This window comes from Macaca nemestrina, chromosome X (assembly GCF_043159975.1).
Source record: "Macaca nemestrina isolate mMacNem1 chromosome X, mMacNem.hap1, whole genome shotgun sequence".
NCBI lineage: Eukaryota > Metazoa > Chordata > Mammalia > Primates > Cercopithecidae > Macaca > Macaca nemestrina.
In genome coordinates this window covers 139,374,713-139,396,744 of record NC_092145.1, presented here as the reverse complement: position 1 = coordinate 139,396,744, position 22,032 = coordinate 139,374,713, and positions in this window count along the sequence as shown.

The following is a 22,032-nucleotide window of genomic DNA, read 5'->3' as shown; positions in this document are numbered from 1 at the left end:
AGTAATATTCTATCTGCTCCTGAGAAGCTGGTAGTCTAATGGAAGGAATCTCAGTGTCTAAGAGCTGGTCTAGTCTCTAGCACTTATAGCTTTACGTCCATGGCATAGTCCTTCACACTCTCTGAGCCATAGATTACCTCTCTATAAATTGTATAAAATGGGGGAAGTAACACATACCCTGTTTATTTTATAAGATCATGTGTGGTAATATCCATAGTAATCCACACACTGTATATAAAGTGGCTAAAAATGCACACAGTTACAGAACTCAAGTATGTGAACATGAAACTTCATTTACTTTTCTAAAACTAAACAGAATCTAGATTTCTAGTTCTCCAGTTTCATTAATGGCATAAAACTTAATCTTGCTAATTCAATTGCTTTCAGATTTTTCTTACCTTCAGTTCTTCATTCTTTATCAGATACCTAAATTTGCAACCTAGGAATTATGCTCCTATTTTTATATGCCACCTATGTCCAAGGGATGATTAATTCCAAGGAACCAAAGGGATTCCTCTGAAGGGAAAAATATATATATTCAGGGAGGATATATGTTAGGCTTATAAGGTACTGGTAATCCTATAATGTTTCTTAAGCTCCCTCTTCCCCTTCTTCTTACATCTGGTTCAGAGTGATTAAAGAAGCTAGTGATGAAAGGAGATGATCTAAGTTCTTGGAGAAGGTGAAGGGACATATATAAATACGATTTTAGTATCAGGGAGATATGGGACATGTGATTCAAAAACCATCCTTTGTCTTCACTGGCCTCTGCTTAGTTATACCCCATGTCATTTGGTCTTCTTCAAAGGTGTGCTGGCAACTTTGATGTCTGCCTGCTCACCAGTGACACCTGATCATTAGGTCTATCCATGTATTCTATGTCCAAGTCTGATATCAGACTCCTCTCAGCAATTTAGCACCCCCCACAACCATGCTAACATGCAGAGAAATCCTGGGCAGCTTTACCACACCAAGCTGGAATGCTTGTGACTCAGTGAGGCTGCCTATCCTGCCAAACCCCTCAGCCAATACTCTCTTCCCTATCAGCACCATGCTACACTGATCTCTAGGACAGTTGCCAGAACATCATGACCCAGATCCTCTGTATTGTGGGTCCAGTCAAACTTACCTGTGTTTTTATCAATCCTCTCAACTTGGAGGGAGCAGGATACAAGAGTCCCATATCCTCATTGTGTATAAGAATGCAAACCAAAAACTAACTCTCATTTTCATCTTTTTATTCTATCTCAATATCAATTTCATTTTCTCTATCAGTGGTAACCAACTCTTATGCTAAATTCATGCTGAGTCCACAGTCTTTTAGACTTTTGACATTCAATCCCTCCCCCTTTTTTCCACAAAAATTCTAGGCACCTGCCTTGGCCTTCAAGATTATTGTCATAAGTTAAACAAGAAAATGTAGGTATTCATTAAAACTGTACACAAATTTCATTTATTTTAGAAAGATGGTACCATTGAACTTACTCACCCACTTTCAAATTAGGCCTAACATGTGGCCTACATTGGCCAACTAGATGCAAAAGGAAATAACATGCCACTTCTGGGCAGGAATAAGAGCTGGTGTGCACTTTGCTGTGCTCCATTTCAACAGCCTTAGTTATAGAAGCATGTTGAGATGGAGCCTCCATCAAACTGGATCCCTGATTGCAATAAGCAGAGCTCCCCCATCAATTCATGTTCAACATCTAGTATCAACAAGAAATAAGCTTTTCTGGATTAAGCCACTGAAATTTGAGAGATTTTTATTACTGTAACATAATCTAGACTATTCCAATTAGAAAACTTAATTTAATCTGGATCTATACCTCTACTGAGGCTATAAAACTACTGATAAAAAAACACAGGGCAAAAAAATGTGTAGCAAAAAAAATCTTCAGTTGCTTGGAAATAACACTCATTTGCATGTTTAAGGTATTATGATTAGTCACATTATTTTGGCAGGTATAAACTTCACTGTATAGGAAGAAGGTGCCCACTTATAAAAGAAAGTTGAAACTTGTTCACTAGGCTGAAGACCTAGGCAGGTAGTTAGAGGTGAATAACTAAGGGGAATTTAAGCTGAGCTAGGGAGAAAGAATAAGAGCAGAACCTTCAAAATAAAGTAACAGTAGATGGGACACAATGCTTGAGTAATGCTAGAGGGACATTATGCTGCATTATAAATCCTCTCTGAAAAATATGAAAAAGAGTCTATGTTTCTCCCTTATTAACATAAGACATTTACAATAATGATGGCTATTCAATTATTATCATTCAGTCCCACATTTATTCCTTTATAAATTGTTTTGTGAAGGTGGGGTATGGATTCTGCAATCTACATTTCCCAGATTCCCATTCCAGCTGACCACTGGCTATGGGACTTGTGATGGTTACTACTGAATGTCAGTCAACTTGATTGGATTGAAGGATGCAAAGTATTGTTCCTGGGTGTGTCTGTGAGGGTGTTGCCAAAGGAGATGAACATTTGTGTCAGTGGGCTGGGAGAGACAAACCCACCCTCAATCTGGATGGGTACCATCTAATCAGCTGCCAGCATGGCTAAGATAAAAGCAGGCAGAGGAATGTGGAAGGACTAGACTGTGAGTCTTCCAATCTTCATCTTTCTCCTGTGCTGGGTGCTTCCTGCCCTAGAACATCGGACTCCAAGTTCTTCAGCTTTTGCACTCTTGGACCTTCAACCACAGACGGAAGGCTGCACTGTCAGCTTCCCTACTTTGGAACTTTTGGGACTCAGATTGGCTTCCTTGCTCCTCAGCTTGCAGATGGCCTATTGTGGGACTTCACCTTGCAGTCCTGTGAGTCAATACTCCTTTATAAACTCCCTTTCATATATACATCTATCCTATTAGTCCTGTCCCTCTGGAGAACCCTAATACAGGGCACCTGCCACCAAAAGTCCAAACCCCATCCATAGGTCATCCTACTCAGAAATCTGGACAATAGTTGCCAGGTGCTCCTGTACAAAGGTTTGGGTGTTAAACTGGAGTGCCCTCTTCAGAAGCTCAAACACCAATCCCATGTGGGCTTGTCTTCTCAGTTTTTAGGGGTCCAGTGGCCTGAGGCATGACAATATATCTCATTCAAAATGAAACACAAGTTGCTGTACCTAGCATCTCCTATAACAAAGAAAAAGGCACAATGCTTTGGATTTGAGATTATATATATATATAAATAAAAATATATATTGAGAGAATATATATATATTCTCAAATGTGGCATACATATGTATGTATATATACGTATATATATGTATATACGTATACACACACACATATATATGCCACATTTGAGTGTGCTGCTCCTGCCAATTTATTGTGTAACCTGTAAGGCTGTTATTCTGAATAGGATCCCAAGCAAGAGAAGTCCCCAAAGCAACCGTACTGCTGCCCAAGCTGCTTTGCTACTTGAGCCTTATGACCCATAAGATCCAATGATACTATAAGTGTCTGTGGTAAATAAGAATGCTGCATAGACCAACAAGATAACTACAGCCTTGAGCAAAACCAAGTGCCCCACAGATAACCAATCTCCTTTCAAGAAACAACTCCTACTTTGCTACTCAGCTCTGGTAGAGACCAAATACCCAAACCACAGGCCAAAAAGTAGCCATATGACCTAAGCTGCCCAAACTGGATGTTATCTGATCCATCAAGCTGTAACTTTGGATATGCAAGGCAGTAATCCAACATCAGGAGAAAGTCCCAGTGGGTCCTGAAGGTACAGATAAGTTGGCTCAGACTCCACTGCATTGCCAACTGTCCCTTAACACACACACTATGGCCTCAAGGAAAATTACCTATTTTCAGTTGACTGAGGAAAATAAATTAGGGCTTGGCTTATAGATGATTCTCCATGTTATTCTGTCAAACCAGAAACAGACTGCTGTAGCATTATGTCCCTGGTTATAAGAGTGCCTCTTGAAAGACAGAGGTGAAGGGAAATCCTTTCAGTGGCCAGAACTTTGATCAGTACTTTAGCTTTTCTACTCTTCCTGGATGGAGAAGTGGCCAGAAGTGTTGATCTAAACTGATTTGTGGACAGTGGGCTAATATTTTGACTTAAATGATCAGGGGCCTGGAAAACACATGATTGGTAGATTGGTGATAAGGAGATCTTGGAGAAAATTATGTAGATGAAGTTTCCCAATAGTAGATGGTCAAGGTCAAGATAGCCTGTCCTGTGGATTTCAGTCTGCCTTTTCACCAGACACCCAGATACTTGCTCAATGAGCTTATGCACATAATGTCTATGCTGGCAGAAATGGAGGTTATGGATGGGTAAAACAACATGGACTTGTTTCTCACTGATGCTGATCTGGCTACCACCATTACTGAGTGCCTAACTTGCCAACAGCAGAAACCAATGTTGAGTTTCCAACATGGCATCATTCCTCAGTTGAATCAGCAAGCAGGTGATTATATGAGACCATTTCCATCAGGAAAAAAAGCAGCAATATCTCTAACTAGAATAGAAACTCTAGATATGGATTTGCCTTTTGTGGTAGGCAGAATTCTAAGAAATCTCCCAATCCCCACTTCCTGGAGTATACACCCTGTATAATCTCCAGGACTGTGACCATGACGGATTTTACTCCTATAATTATTTATGTTATATGGCATGGCTGACTTTAAGAAAAAGATAAAAGCAAGGTGGGCCTGACCTAATTACGCCCTTTAAAAGCAGAGAGTTTTCTACCACTGGTGGCAGTAGAGGAAGTCAGAGATTCAAAATATGAGGATTCAACATGTAGCTGCTGACTTGAAGATACAGGGAACCACATGGTAAGGAATTCATGCAGCCCCTATGGGCTCAGAACACCCTCAGGCTCATAGCCAGCAAGGAAATAGGGACCTCAGTATTATAGCTGCAGCTGCAGAGATTGAATTCTTCCAACAACAAGAATGGGCTTGAAAGTAGAAATTTCCCCAGAGCCTCCAGCTGAGAACTCAGTGCAACCAACACCTTGATTTCAGCCTGTGACACCATGAACAGAGAACACCTTGATTTCAGTCTGTGACACCATGAACAGAGAACTCAGTCATTCCCTGCCAGCTTTCTGATCTACAGAACGGTGAGCTAATAAATGGGTACTGTTTTAAGCCTCTAAGTTGTGATTATTTGTTTGAAAGCAATAGAAAACTAATATGCTTTACCTGAATGCAATGACCTACTAAAGGCTACAGCACCAGTTGAAAGTTACAGTGCTAGTTGGATAAAAACACCTGGAAAAATTAGTACTCTATTCTACAAGATGTGAAATATGCTTTGAACCAGTCACAAATACATGGCTTTTTCTTCCATAGCCAAAAAGACATGGATTCAGGAATCACAACAGGTGGCAATTAGAGTAGATCCTATTTCTCTTACATCTAATAACATAATTTTGTGTTCTGCTGGCTTAGAAGTCTAAGATCCCAAGGAAGAAATGCTTCCACTTGAGAAGACGATATTTCCATTTAATTGGAAGCTGAGGTGATCACCTGTTCATTTGAGGATCCTCATACCACTGAGCCAAAAGGCAGATAAGGGTGAGGGTGATCCATCCCTATTATCAAGGGAAATTTGGGTTGCTCCTACAAAATGGGGGGGCTATATCTAAATCTCAAGGGAGTCTCTGGGGCACCTTTTCATATTGGATATCCAATATTAAAAATAAATTTAAAAACCAGAGTAATGCAAATAAGAAAGGACTACTAAGGACTCATATCCTTCAGGAATTAAGTTTGGGATCATCTCACCATGTAAAGACTCAATGAACAGATTTTCTGTCTGACAGTAAAGCAAACATGGAAAGGATAGTAGAAGGAAGACATTAGAAAGATCAACTATGGCCTTGTGATCAGTTATAGAAACAAGAATGTAGCAGCTATGCATATTACTTCCTTGATTGTTACGAGTATATTAACTAGTTTATCATTTGTTCTTCTTTTCTGTATTATTTTAATTAAAAAGTGTTGCTATTTTCTGAATGGCTATTTCTACATCCCATTGTGCTCTTTCAGCTTTCCAACACCTATGTTAACACTTTTCTATATTAAATCTCCAGTTTAAACATGTAGCATGGTTTCTGTTGAATTCAGTGAACCCCAGCTGACACATTATTCTCTCCTCTCCTTATCAGACCTCGGTCACTGACTATAGTTTTGCATTATACTTCCACCACCCCTCCCCCAAGCTATGTATCTATTCTGTGTTAATTTCTTATTAACAATAATAACAATAAAATTCACTATACATATTGCATGTCAATTTTCAGAAACTCAGAATTTCATGTGGTAGTCCTCCCAGGACTTCAAGAACTATAAATGATGGTAGAAAGATGGTGGGCAAGTGATGAGGAGCCACAGTTGCTTTGGAGGCTATATGGGAGGGAAGATGTCACTGTCTGATATACTGGCCTAGCTATTTGAACTTGGACAACAATAAGGGATTTAAATGGTAACCTTTACACATAGGAACTAAGGGATCTGGATGGCTACCAGAATGAAACTTTCTTCCTTACCTTAAAAGTACACTTTTAAAAAGAGATTTAATAAAAATTCCCTACGCACAGCCAATATAAAAATAAAGGTAAGTTTTCAGAGTCCCAGTAGTTTTATTTAGAACTAATTAAATAAAAAGTCCAATTGATTTCTTGTTCTAATAAATAAATATATTACAAATCAAATTGCCTGTTTGATAGAGACAGATTGTTTGACTTGGCATAAATTATATTTTTAAAGAAATACATTTTAATGGAAAAAATTGTCTGGTATATAATAACCTTATTTTCTTCAAAATTAAAACAGAGGACTAGAAAATGAAAAGATTATGTAACCATTCTGCAAGTTTATTGGCAAAATGAATGAATGTGTGTTTTGGTTGTTCTGCAGAGACTTGACCTAATTGAAAGAGAAATGTAATGACTGGTGACAGAGCTGAATAATTGTCTTTTAGAAAAAAGGAGTCAAATAATTATTCATCTTCTGTATTTCTTCCACATGGAGTTTATGATGACTGTTTCAACCTTGGGAAATAACTCATACCCCTCAAAAAAGTCCAAACCAGAGATTCTAATATTTGTAGTTTAATTTGGGGCTTTCATTAGCAAAACCAGCATTTCTTTGTCACTATAATCTCTGATTAATCAGAAACTGTCCTTCATCCAAAAAGGTAATATTACTGACTCACTATCTATAAGACATGAGTTCCAAGGTTGTCGGGGTGGGGAGTTGTTTTTGTTTTTGGTTTGTGGGGGATTTTTGTTTGTTTTTCCAGAAGAGTTTAAATTTTTTTCTGATACATCCATAATCCCTGGCTGTTTTCCTCCTGACCAAAGCATTGATTTATTGTGGTGGGTCTGTAGCTAGAAACACGTTAATGCTAAATAGGCATACAATAAGGAAAAAAAAATCTATCAACATTGCCTCCCTACCCCATAGCCAAAATAAGAAAATCTTCAAAATTTGCTCATTTCTCTTAATCACCAGGAAAGTGTGAACTCCTTTGAGAATTAATCTTGTTTTTCTTTGTATTCCTAGTTTCTAGATAATGTACTCAATAAATGTTGATTTGTACAGTGGATCACCTAAGCTTCAGAATAGACTGTTTATGGAGCAATACCAGTTATTTGACCAGGCTGCTAAACCAAGTTCTTAGAAAAATATATGAGGTGAAAATACTTTCTTAATTGAGTTTTTACTCATATTGCCATTTAGAACAGTGGTGTTCATAACCTTAATTTCGAAGTCACTATCTTATGCTTTGTATCCCTTAATGTCCAAGAAATGAGACCTATTACAGAATAATGAAAGTTGTTAAGGGTTCAGTTACTCTTATAAATCAGCTTCTCGAAGTAAAATAAACAACCACTCATTCAATTCATTTGACATTTGTTGAATAACAAGTTGTGTGCTAAATGTTGTGAATACAAAGATGAATAACAGAAAAGTTCAAATCTTAAAAGACTACATAATTTAGTTGATCAAACAGATTCCTGTGATGCAATATAGAGTTATACTGCAGGATATTATGAGACAGCAAAGAGAGGGCCCCTATTCCAGCCCAGAGAGCTCAGGGGAAGTTTCCTAGGCTGAGTCTTAAAGAAAAAGTAGGTCAGGCAAAAGGACAGTTTAAGCAAAGACAGAAAGAGCAGAAAGAATGTGGTGTGTAGGAGGAAGTACAAACACTTTTGTGTCACTGAAGCATAGTGAAGAAAAGAGTAGCAGAGGATGGCAAAAAAAAAAAAAAAAAAAAGGCATGTAGTAGCTAGATAACAGAGAGAAAATGAGAGGCAAGTGAAAAGGGAAACCCCTTATAAAACCATTAGATCTCGTGAGACTTATTCACTACCACAAGAGCAGTATGGGGGAAGCACCCCCATGGTTCAATTATCTTCCACCAGGTCCCTCACACAACACGTGGGAATTATGAGAGCTAAAATTCAACATGAGATTTGGGTGTGGACACAGCCAAGCCATATCATTCTGCCCCCAGCCCCTCCCAAATCTCATGTCCTCACATTTCAAAACCAATCATGCCTTCCCAACAGTCCCCCAAAGTCTTAACTCATTTCAGCATTAACCCAAAAGTCCACAGTCCAAAGTCTCATCTGAGACAAGGCAAGTCCCTTCTGCCTATAAGCCTGTAAAATTAAAAGCAAGTTAGTTACTTCCTAGGTACAATGGGGGTACAGGCATTGGGTAAATATGGCCATTCAAAATGGGAGAAACTGGCCAAAACAAAAGGGTTACAGGCCCCATGCAAGTCCGAAATCCAGCAGGGCAGTCAAATCTTAAAGGTCCGAAATGATCTCCTTTGACTCCATGTCTCACATCCAGATCACACCTGATGCAAGAGGCAGGTTCCCATTGTCTTGGGCAGCTCCACCCCTGTATCTTTGCAGGGTATAGCCTCCCTCCTGACTGCTTTCATGGCCTGGCATTGAGTATCTGCAGCTTTTCCAGGTGCATGATGCAACCTATCGATAGATCTACCATTCTGGGGTCTGGAGGATGGTAGCCCTCTTCTCACGGCTCCACTAGGCAGTGCCCCAGTGGGGACTCTGTGTGGAAACTCACACCCCACATTTCACTTCTGCCCTGCCCTAGCAGATGTTCTCCATGAGGGCTCTGCCCCTGCAGCACATCTCTTCCTGGACATACAGGCATTTCCGTACATCCTCTGAAATCTAGGCAGAGGTTTCCAAACCTCAATTCTTGACTTCTGTGCACCTGCAGGCCCAACACCATGCATAAGCCTCCAAAGCTTGGCACTTGCATCCTCTGAAGCAACAGCCTGAGGTCTACATCAGCCCCTTTTAGGCAGGGCTGGGATGCAGGGCAACAAGTCCTGAGACTGCACAAAGCAGCAAGGCCCTGGGCCCAGCCCACAAAACCATTTTTTCCTCCTAGGCCTCCAGGTCTGTGATGAGAGAGGATGCCATGAAGACACCTGACATGCCCTGGAGACATTTTCCCCATTGTCTTGGTAATTAACATTTGGCTCCTCATTACTTATGAAAATTTCTTCAGCCAGCTTTAATTTCTCCTCAGAAAATGGGTTTTTCTTTTATTTGGCATTGTTGGGTTGCAATTTTTCCAAACTTTTATGCTCTGTTTCCCTTTTAACACTTAATACTTTTTAACAGCGCCCAAGTCACCTTTTGCTTTGCTGCTTAGAAATTTCTTCCACCAGATACCCTAAATCATCTCCCTCAAGTTCAAAGTTCCACAAATCTCTAGGGCAGGGGCAAAATGCCACCGTCTCTTTGCTAAAACATACCAAAAGTGATCTTACTCCAGTTCCCAACAAGTTCCTCATCTCTATCTGAGACCACCTCAGCCTGGATTTCATTGTCCATATCATTATCAGCATTTTTGTCAAAGCCATTCAACAAGTCTCTAGGAAGTGCCATACTTTCCCACATCTTCCTGTCTCTGAGCCCTCCAAGTCTCTAGGAAGTCCCAAACTTTCCCACATTTTCCTATCTTCTGAGCCCTCCAAACTGTTGCAACCTCTGCCTGTTACCAGTTCCAAAGTCACTTCCACATTTTTGGGTATCTTTACAGCAGTGTCTGCTTCCTGGTACCAGTTTACTGTATTAGTCTGTTCTCACACTGCTGAATAAGACATATCCAAGACTGGGTAACTTAGAAAGGGAAAAGATTTAATAGACTCACAGTTCCACATGGCTGGGGAGGTCTCACAGTCATGGTGGAGGGCAAAAGGCATGTCTTACATGACAGCAGACAAAAGAGAAAATGAGAACCAAGTGAAAAGGGAAATCCCTTATAAAGCCATTAGATCTCACGAGACTTATTCACTACCACAAGAACAGTATGGGGGAAACCACCCACATGATTCAATTATTTCCCATGAGGTTCCTCCCACAACACATTGGAATTATGGGAGCTACAGTTCAAGATGAGATTTGGGTAGGGACACAGCCAAACGATATCAATGTCCTTATTTCTTTCATCGTGTTTTATAGTTTTTAGCATACAGATTCTGCACACATTCCGTTAGATTTAAATCTATACACTTCAGTATTTTGGTATTGTTCTTTCAATATTGTATTCCAATTGTTGTTTTCTAATATATAGAAATAAAATTGACTTTTTAATAAAATAAAATTGAATTTTTAGATTTATTGACTTTGTATCCTGAAAACTTGCTAAACTCATTTATCATATCTAGGTGTTTCTTTGTAGACTTGTTGAGGATTTCTGTATAGACAACCATGTCATTTGAGCATAGAAATAGTTTTGTTTCTTTCTTTCTAAACTGGATGTCTTTTATTTCTTCTTCTGGACTTACTGCACAAGGATAAGACTTCCAGTAAGCTGTTGAACAAGAGTAGGAGGAGCAAATATCCTTGTCTTGTTCCTCATTGTATAGAGAAGCATTAGTCTTTCATCATTCAGTATGATGTTAGCTGTGGGTAACTCAGGCAAAGGGAGTTGCCTTCTATTCCTAGCACGCTGAGATTTTTTTCAAAAAATCATTAATAGATGTTAAATTTTGTCAAATGCTTTTTCTGGTTCTATTGGGATGATATTTCTTCTCTGATCTCTTAATAGAATTAATACTGTTAATTACATTGGTTGATTTTTGAATGTTGAACCAGTCTTACATTCCTGCAGTAAATCCCACTTGGTCATGATACATGATTCTTCTTATGTATTGCTGGATTCAATTTGCCAACACTTTAGTAGAGGATTTTTGTATCTTTATTCATGAGGAGTATCAGTTTGTGATTTTGTTTTCCTGTAATGTCTTTATTTGTGTTTGATATTAAGATAATGCTAGCCTCAAAACTGAATTGAAATGTGTGTTCTCCAATTTTGTTATTTCTATTTTTCTGATTTGTGTTTTTCTTGGTATTTGTTCATTACACTCAATTTGTCAAATTTATGAACATAGAGCTGTTTTTAGTACTACTTCATTATTTTGACATCTATAGGGCCTATAGTGTTCCTTCTTTTATTCCTGATTTTTTGTGGCCATTCTGATAAATGTTTAGTGGTATGTCATAGTGGTTTTAATTTGCACTTCTTTGATGACCAGTAATATTTGCCATCATTTCATTGCTTTTGACTTCTGTGTATTTTCCTTGTTGTCTTCATATATCTTCCCATATTCTAATTTCATTGTTTGTTTTCTTGCATTTGACTTTTGAGACAAAGAGAGTCCTTTATACATTATAGATATTAGTCTTTTGTTGGATATGTGCTTCACAAATACATTCTCACAATCTGCAGCTTTGTCTTTCCATCCTCATCATATTGTCTTTCACAGATCAAAGTTTTAATATTGATGAGGCCCAATTTATTAATTTTACCTTTCATGAGTCATGATTTTGGTGACAAGTCCAAGAATTCCTTACTTAACTTGACATTCCAAAGATTTTAAAAAGATTTATAGTTTTACATTGTACATTTAAGCCCATCACACACTTTGAGTTACATCATGTATTTATCATTATAGTATCAAACAAAATACTTTCACCAACTTAAGAATGCCCTGTGCTGTCCCTATTTATTCTCTCTTTCCTCCCTCTTCCTAAATCCTTGGCAACCACTGATATTTTTACTGTCTCTATAGTTTTGCCTTTTCCAGAATGTCATATAGTGGGAATCATACAGTATACAGGCTTTTTAAACTGTCTTCTTTCACTTAGTCATGTGCATTTAAGGTTCATTCATGTCTTTTCATAGCTTGATAGTTCATTTCTTTTTATCACTGAGTAATAGTCCATTGACCATGATTTGTGTATCATTCATCTATTGAAAGACATCTTGGTTGCTGCTATGTTTTGGTAAGAATAACAGTGCTATTAATATAATTATTTGAGTGCAGTGTTTTATGTGGACATAAGTTATTTTTTAACTCATTTGGGTATATACCAAAAAGTATGACTGCTGAATCATATGGCAAAAGTATGTTTAGTTTTGTAAGAAACTTTCCATCTGTCTTTCAAAGTGGCTATACCATTTTGCATTCCTACCAGCAACGAATGCTAGTTTCTGTTGCATCTTTGTCATCATTTGATGTTGTCAGTGCTTTCAATTTTAGCCAAGTGTGTGATGATAGCTTATTATTGTTTTAATTTGCAATTCCCTAATGACATATGATGTTGAACACGTTTTCATTTCCTTATTTGCCATTTGTATATCTTCTTTGGTGAGGCATCTGTTCTTTTCTTTCTTTCTTTCTTTCTTTTCCGAGACAGAGTCTCACTCTGTCACCCAGGCTGGAGTGCAGTGGCAGGATCTCAGCTCACTGCAGTGTCTGCCTCCCAGGTTAAAGCAATTCTCGTGCCTCAGCCTCCCCACGTAGCTGTGGCTACAGGCACACCAACATCCCCAGCTAATTTCTTGTACTTTAGTAGAGACGGGGTTTCACCCTGTTCCCCAGGCTGGTCTCGAACCCCTGAGCTCAGGCTATCCACCCACCTCGGCTTCCCAAAATGCTAAGATTACAGGCATGAGCCACCACACCAGGCCAAAAATTGGGTTGTTTTCTTATTGTGGAGTTTTAAGAGTTTTTGTGTATTTCCTTCTATTATTGTTATTATTATTTTGAGATGGAGTCTGGCTCTGTTGCCCAGGCTAGAGTGTAGTGGCACCATCTCGGCTCACTGCAACTTCTGCCTCCAGGGTTCAAGCGATTCTCCTGCCTCAGCCTCCTGACTAGCTGGAATTACAGGCGTGCACCACCATGTCCTGCTAATTTTTTGTATTTTTAGTGGTGCACCATGTTGACCAGGCTGGCCTGGAACTCCTGACCTCAGGTGATCCTCTTGCCTCAGCATCCCAAAGAGCTGGGATTCACCCAGCCTGAGTTTTGTGTATTTTCATTACAAGTCTTTTATTCAATATTTTCTCCAAATGTGTTTATTTTCTTTTCTCTTCATTGTGTATTTCATAGAGCAGAAGTTTTTAATTATAATGAAATCTAACTTATCAATGTTTTCATTCAAGAATCATGCATTTGATGTTGTAGCTAAAAAGTCATCACCAAACCCATGGTTATCCAGATAGTTTTTCTGTTAATTTTCTAGATACTTTACACACTTTTGCATTTTACATCTAGATCTATAATCCATTTTGTGATAATTTTGTGAAAACTAAGTTCTGTGTCTAACTTTTTTTTTTTTGCATGTGGATATCCTGTTGTTCTAACATCACTTGTCAAAAAGCCTATCTTTTCTCCATTGAATTGCCTTTGATCCTTTGTCAAAGATCAGTTGAGTATATTTTTGTGGGTCTATTTCTGAGCTCTCTACTTTGTTCCACTGATCTAGCCATGCATTCTTTTGCCAATGCTATACTGCCTTGATTACTGTGGCTTTATAGTAAGTCCTGAACTTGAGTAGTGTCAGTCCTTTGACTTTATTCTTCTTCAGCATTGTGTTGACTCTTCTGGGTATTTTGCCCTCCTATTAAACCCTAGAGTCAGTTTGTCTGTATGTACAACATATTTTGCTGGAATTTTGATTGGGATTGTGTTGAATCTATAGATCAGTTTGGGAAGAACTCACCTCTTAACAACATTGAGTTTTCCTATCCTCAAACATATAATATGTTGAAGTGTTGAAATCTCCTACTATATATAATGAGAGACTTGTCTATTTCTCTTGGCAGTTCTATCAGTTTTTGCCTCCCATATTTTGATGCTTTGTTCTTAGGCACATACATATTAAGGATTGTTTTGTCTTCTTGGAAAACTGTCCCCTTTGTCATTATGTAATGCCTCTCTTTATCCCCAATAATTTTATTTGCTTTAAAGTCTGCCTTGTCTCATATTAATGTAGCCACTCCAGGTTATTTTGATTAGTGTTAGCATGGTACATCTTTCTCTATACCTTTACTTTTAGTCTATCTGTGTCTTTATATTTAAAGATTTCTTATAGCTAACATATAGTTGGTTCTTACTATTTTATACAATTTATAGTCACAGTCTTTTAATTGGTATATAGATTATTTACAGTTAAAGCACTTATTGATATGGTTGCATTAATATTCACCATATTTGTAACTGTTTCCTAATCATTGCCATATCTTTTGTTTCTTTTTTTGTCTTCCACCACTTTTCTACATTCCCTGGTTTTAATTGAGCATTTTACATAATTCCATTTCCTCTCCTTTCTTAGCATATAAATCATACTTCAAAAAATTTTGTTAGTGGTTGCCTTGGAGTTTGAAATATATATTTACAACTAACCCAAGTATAGGCTCAAATAACACTATGCCAATTCTCATGTACTGTGGGTACCTTATAGCAGTATTCTCAATTCCTCCCTCCTGTCCCTTACAACATTGCTCTCATTTATTTCACTTACCCATAATCTATAGTCATCCAATATATAGTTGCTGTTACTACTTTAGGAAAATGATATGTCAGATCAATTAGGAAAGGAAAAATAAAATAATTAACCTTTAATTATTCCTTCACTAATACTCTACCATTCTTTATGAAGATCTGAGTTTCTGACCTACATCATTTTTCTTCCTTTTGAAGAGCTTCTTTTAACATTTCTTGAAAGGCAGGCCTACTGGCAACAAGTTCCCTTGAATTATTTTTGTCTGAGAGAGTCTTTATTTCTTCACTTTTGCAAGATAATTTTGCTGAATACAGACATCTAGATTGGAGGAGTTTTGTTCTTTCAGCACTTTAAATATTTCACTACACTCTTCTTGCTTGTATAGTTTCTGAAGAAAAAGTTTGATATAATTTACACCTTTTTCTTCAATCATAAGGATTTTTTTTCCCTCTGACTGCATTCAAGATTTTCTCTGTCTTTCATTTTTGGCACTTTGATTACGATATGCCAAGGTGAACATAATCCTGCTTGGTGTTCTCTTAGTTTCCTGAATGTGCAATTTGGTTTATGTCACTAATTTTAGAAAATTCTCAGCCATTATTACTTCACATATTTCTTTATCCCTTTATCCCTTTCTTTCATATCTTTCTGGTATTCTCATTTTGTACATGTTACACTTTTTATAATTGTCCCATATCCAGTTGCATTTTTTCATTCCTTATTGTCTTTGTTTTTGAGTTTAGGAAGTATCTATCAACAGATGCTTAAGCTCACTGATTCTTTCCTCAGCTGGTTCCAGTCTACTGATGTGTCCACCAAAGGCATTCTTCATTTTTCTTACAGAGTTTTTGATTTCTAGAATTTCCTTTTGATTCTTAGAGTTTTCATCTCTCTACTGATAATACCCATTTGTTCTTGTGTGTTGTTTGCTCTTCTGTTAGAACCATTAGCATAATAGGTACTGTTATTTTAAATTTCCATTTTAAAAATCCCCAAATCTCTGCCATATCTAAATCTGGTTCTGATGCTTGGTCCAATTCTTCAGGCTTTTTGTTTTACCTTTTATTTAGCATGTCTTTCAATTTTTAAAATATTTTGGTTTAAAGCTAGACATGATGTATCAGGACATGTATTGAGAAAAATAGGTCTTTAGTGTGAGGTTTTATGTTTATCTGGGTAAGAGTTAGGTTATGTTACTGTTCGTCATAACTGCAGATGTCAGAGACTAAAATTTCCTCTAGTGTCCTTGTTGTTTGTCTCCCACATTGCTTTTGGGTTTCCCCTGATATTTTTTCTCAAATGCAGCCTAGACCTTATAGTTCTATTCAACTATAATCCTCTATTATTATACAAGAGGCTTGTTGAATTCTTATAAGATATGGCAGAAGATGAAGCATTTTATATTGCTGTGAATAAGTCTCCATCATTTACTTGGCCAGTGCTCCTGTGCTGTAACCTTCACAAGTGCTTCTCAGCTTTTTCCCTTCCTTATGTGAGAAAGGAAGGCTAGAGGGAGCTGGAGTTGCATATTTCTCCTCCCCCATTATAAAGGCTAGATGGTTAGAGATGGGTATTTCCCTTCTTCCACACTGGTTAAGCTCTCGTAACACCCACATGGGTTAGGCTCTGATAAAATAGTTTCTCCTTGGGTTAAAAGCTTTTGTTTGCAAGCCTCAGAGTAATCTCAAGTCAATAAACCTACAACACAAACACAAAAAATAAAAAGCAAGAAATGAAACCATACCACCAGAGAAAATCATCTTCACAAAAAGGAAGGAAGGAAGGAAGGAAGGAAGGAAGGAAGGAATCACAAAACAACCAGAAAACAAGTAACAAAAGGGCAGTAGTAAGTAAGTCCCTATTTATAAATAATAACACTGAATGTAAATAGACTAAACTCTCCAAACAAGACATAGAATGGCTGAATGGATTTTATAAAAAGACCCACTGATCTGTTGCCCACCAGAAACACACTTCACCTATAAAGACACACAAAAACTGAAAATAAAGGGACAGAAAAAGATATCCCATGCCAATAGAAACCACAAAAGAGCAGGAGTAGCTAAATTTATATAAGACAAAATATATTTCAATACAAAAACTATGAAAAGAGACAAAGAATGCCATTATATAGTGATAAAGGGGTCAACTCAGCAAGAGGCTATAACAATTTTAAATATGTATGCACCTGACACAAAATCACCCAGATATATAAAGCAAATATCATTAGAACTAAAGAGATACATAGACCCCAATACAATAACAGGAAACTTTAACACCCCACTTGCAGCACTACACAGATCTTCCAGACATAAAATCAACAAAGAAACATCAGACTTAATCTGCGCTATAGACCAAATGGACCTAATAGAGATTTACAAAACACTTCATCCAATGGCTGCAGAATACACATTCTCTCCTTCAGCACATGAATTATTCTCAAGGATAGACCATATGTTAGGTCATAAAACTATTCTTAAAGCATTAAAAATTGAAATTATATCAGTTTTCTTTTCTTACCACACTGGAATAAAACTAGACATCAATAAGAGGGATTTTGGAAAGTATACGAATGCATGGAAACTTTATAATATACTATGGAATGACCAGTGAGTCAATGAAGAAATTAAGAAGGAAAATGTAAAATTTCTTGACACACATGACAATGGAAACAAAACATACCAAAACCTATGGCATGTAGTGAAAGCAATACCAAGAGGAAAGTTTATAGCAATAAGCTCCTACATCAAAAAAGAAGAAAAACTTCAAAGAAACAACCTAACGATGTGTCTTAAAGAACTAGAAAAGCAAGAGCAAACTAAATCCAAAATCACTAGAATAAAAGAAATAGTAAAAATCAGAGCACAAATAAATGAAAGTGAAATAAAGAAAACAATATAAATGATCAATGAAATGAAAGGTTGGTGTTTTGAAAAAATAAATAAAATCAACATACCTTTAGCCCAACTAAGAAAACAGAAAAAAAAATCCACATAAACAGGATCAAAGATGAAAAAGGAGACACGGGGCCACAATGACTAGGACTTGTTCCTTGCCCCCAGTGACTCCTGCAGAAGGGGTGAGTTGAACAGGCAAGGAGCAACCCAATCTCACCACAGGCCTCTGAAGTTCTGGCAGGAGGAGACCCCTCAACCACCAAGGACACTTGAGTTGGCAGAAAAAGCTGCCTAGAGAAGTGATAAGGGCAGAACTCCAGACAGAGTGGAACCCAGAGGGTTTGGTGTGAGAATGTCTGTAGTGGAGCATGGCCAGGGATGCCCAATCCCCTAGGCTCAACTTGCTCCCATAGGAGACTTCAGTCCTAGGGGAACTGTCAGACCTGAACTCTGCAAGGTGGTCCTGCCCAAGAGATGGGGTAATCCTTGGTCTGCTGGTCTCTCCCAGGGCCCCAGTCTGATCATGCCTTGCTTGCAGTGCAGCCCCCAGGTACTTCCTGCACATGACCAGCAGAGTGCTTCAGCAAAGAGGCCCCTAGGAACATGTACCAACTTGCCTGTGCCCTCCCTGCTCTGCAGCCTCCACAGTGCTGTTTTGCCTGCAGGCACTCGCCCATGGCCACCTCCCACATGTGCCAGCACATTTGTGTGCAGGCAGACCTTGTTTTCCCTTCCGACACACCCCATACCCACCAGTGCCCTGCACCTGTGGCAACACTGCTGCCAGTGCAAAACAAGGCATGGAAAACTGTAAACCCACCCACAGACTGAGCAGCCATTACCACCAATGTGAACAACCAGAGGGCACACACAGTCCTGTGCACACGAGCACCCTTCCCCCATGCTAACACTACCACCAGTGTGAAAGTATGCGCAGTCACTGGCAGAGGTCTCCCGCCATCCCATCAATATGTACTGCTACCACTGTTTCTTCAAATGCTTGCAAAGAGGCCAGCACCCCAGCACCCAATAGCACCCTGCCGCAGTCAACAAGTTTGCATGCTGCTATGCTGCCACTGCCACTGCTGCTGGTATGTGTGAACGAAGATAGATCCTGCTGTCACCACTCTATGAAATGTGTTGGCAGGCACCACCAATTAGAAAGTTGTGACCAGCAGTCTGGGAGCACCTTGATCCCTCTAGCACAGCAAGTTCCTAACTTCAAGAAGTCAGAGAACAAAGCTGAGACCCAATACTAGTTCCCCAGAGTTAGAGCATGTATTCCAGGAGTCCTAAGCTGAGCCTTAGCCCCCTAAAATCTCCCAGTAATGAAGTCAGTCAAATGAACACTCCTTATACCACAGTCAAACACCTAATAGCATCAAATAGGATAAAATTTTTAAAAAATCATCCAAAGGACAACAACTTAAAAGACTGAAAAAACATCAGCACACAAAGATGAGAAACAGCTCAAGATTTCTGACAACTCAAAAATCCAGAGTGTCTTCTTTCCTCTAAACTACTACGCTAGTTCTCCAGCAAGAGTTCTTAACCAGGCTGAGATGGCTGAAATTACAGAAATATAATTCAAAATATGGATAGCAATAAAGATCATCAAGAATCAGAAGAATGTTGAAACACAATCTAAGGAAGATAAGAATCGCAAAAAATCTATACAAGAAATGAAAGACTAAATAGCCAGTATAGAAAAGAAGGTAACTGACCTGAAAAAGCTGAAGATCACACTACAAGAATTTCATAATGCAATCACAAGTATTAACAGCAGAATAGACCAAGCTGAGGAAAGGATTTCAGAGCTTGAAAACTTGCTTTCTGAAATAAAATAGTCAGATAATAATTTAAAAAGCAATGAAAAGGAATGAACAAAATCTCAGAGAAGTCTAGGGTTATACAAAGAGACAATGTACAACCCATTGGCATCCCTGAAAGAGATGGGGAGAATGGAAGCAACTTGGAAAACATATTTCAGGATATCATCCATGAGAACTTCCCCAATATAGCTAGAAAGGCTAACGTTCAAAATCAGGAAATGCACAGAACCCCCCCACACACAAAAAAAACACTTCACAAGATCATCCCCAAGACATCTATCATCAGCTTCTTCAAGGTCAAAATAAAATAAAAAATATTAAAGGCAGGTTGGAGAGAAAGGACCGATCACCTACAAAGGGAAGCCCATGAAACTAATAGTGGACCTCTCAGCAGAAAAGCCAGAAAAGATTGGAGGCCTGTATTCAACATTCTTGAAGAAAATAAATTCCAATAAAAAATTTCATATCCAGTCAAACAAAGCTTCATAAGCAAAAGAGAAATAAGAGCCTTCTCAGACAAGCAAACGCTGAGGGAATTTATTATCTACCACCACACCTGCATTACAAGAGCTCCTGAAGGAAGCACTAAATGTGGAAAGAAAGGCCATTACCAGTCAATACAAAAATGCACTTAAGAATGAAAACTAGTGACACTATAAAGCAACCACACAAACAAGTCAACATAATAAACATCTAACAACACGATGACAGGATCAAATTCACAAATATCAATAATAATCTTAAATTTAAACAGGCTAAATGCCCCAATTAAAAGGCACAGAGTGGCGAGGTGGATAAAGAAGCAAGACCCAGTGGTATGCTGTCTTTAAGAAACCCATCTCACATGCAACAACACACATAGACTCAAAATAAATGGATGGGGGAAAATCAACCATGCAAATAGAAAACAGAATACATGCTGCTATAAAGACACATGCACACGTATGTTTATTGTGGCACTATTCACAATAGCAAAGACTTGGAATCAACCCAAATGTCCATCAGTGACAGACTGGATTAAGAAAATGTGGCACATATACACCATGGAATACTATGCAGCCATCAAAAAGGATGAGTTTGTGTCCTTTGTAGGGACATGGATGTAGCTGGAAACCATCATTCTCAGCAAACTATCCCAAGAACAGAAAACCAAACACTGCATGTTCTCACTCATAGGTGGGAACTGAACAATGAGATCACCTGGACTCGGGAAGGGGAACATCACACACCGGGGCCTATCATGGGGAGGGGGGAGGGGGGAGGGATTGCATTGGGAGTTATACCTGATGTAAATGAGTTGATGGGTGCTGATGAGTTGATGGGTGCAGCACACCAACATGGCACAAGTATACATATGTAACAAACCTGCACGTTATGCACATGTACCCTAGAACTTAAAGTATAATAATAATAATAAATTAATTAATAAATTAAGTAAATTAAATTAAAAAAAAGAAAAGAAAAATAAAATAGAATACAGCAAGGGTTCCTATCCTAATTTCAGACAACACAAATTTTAAACAAACAAATATCAAAAAAGATAATTAAGGACATTACATAATGGTAAAGGGTTTAATAGAACAAGAAGACTAACTATCCTAAATATATATGTGCCCAACACAGGAGCACGCAGATTCAGAAAGCAAGTTCTTAGAGACCTTCCATGAGACTTAGACTCCAACACAATAATAGTGGGAGAATTCAACACCCTACTGACAGTATTAGACAGATCATCAAGGCAGAAAAAATATATATACTCAGGACCTGAACTCAATAGTGGACCAAATGGATTTGATAAACATCTACAGAACTCACCATCCAAAAACAACATAATATACATTCTTCTCATCTGCACATAAAAATGATCTAAAATCAAAAACACAATTAGATGTAAAACAATCATGGGCAAATTCAAAAGAATTAAAATCATACCAACCACTCTAGCAGACCAAAGTGCAACAAAAATAGAATTCAAGACTAAGAAAATTGCTCAACGTCATGCAACTACATAAAAATTATACAACCTACTCCTGAATGACTTTTGGGTGAAAATGAAATTAAGACAGAAATCAAGAAGGTATTTGAAAATAGTGAGAACAAAGACACAACATACAAGAATCTCTGGACACAGCAAAAGCAGTGTTAAGATGGAAATTTATAGTACTAAACTCCCACATCAAAAACTTAGAAAGATCTCAAATTAACAACCTAACATTACAACCAAAAAAATAGAGAAGCAAGAGCAAACCAGCCCCAAAGCTAGCAGAAGACAAGAAGTAGCCAAAATCATAGCTGAACTGAAGGAGATTGAGACATAAAAAGCCATTCAAAAGATAAACAAAGCCAGGAGCTGGTTTTTTGGGGGAAAAAAAAAAACTTAACAAAATAGACCACAAGCTAGAGAATATTATGAAAACTTCCATGCACGTAAACTAGAAAATCTAAAAGACATGGATAAATTTCTGGACACATACAC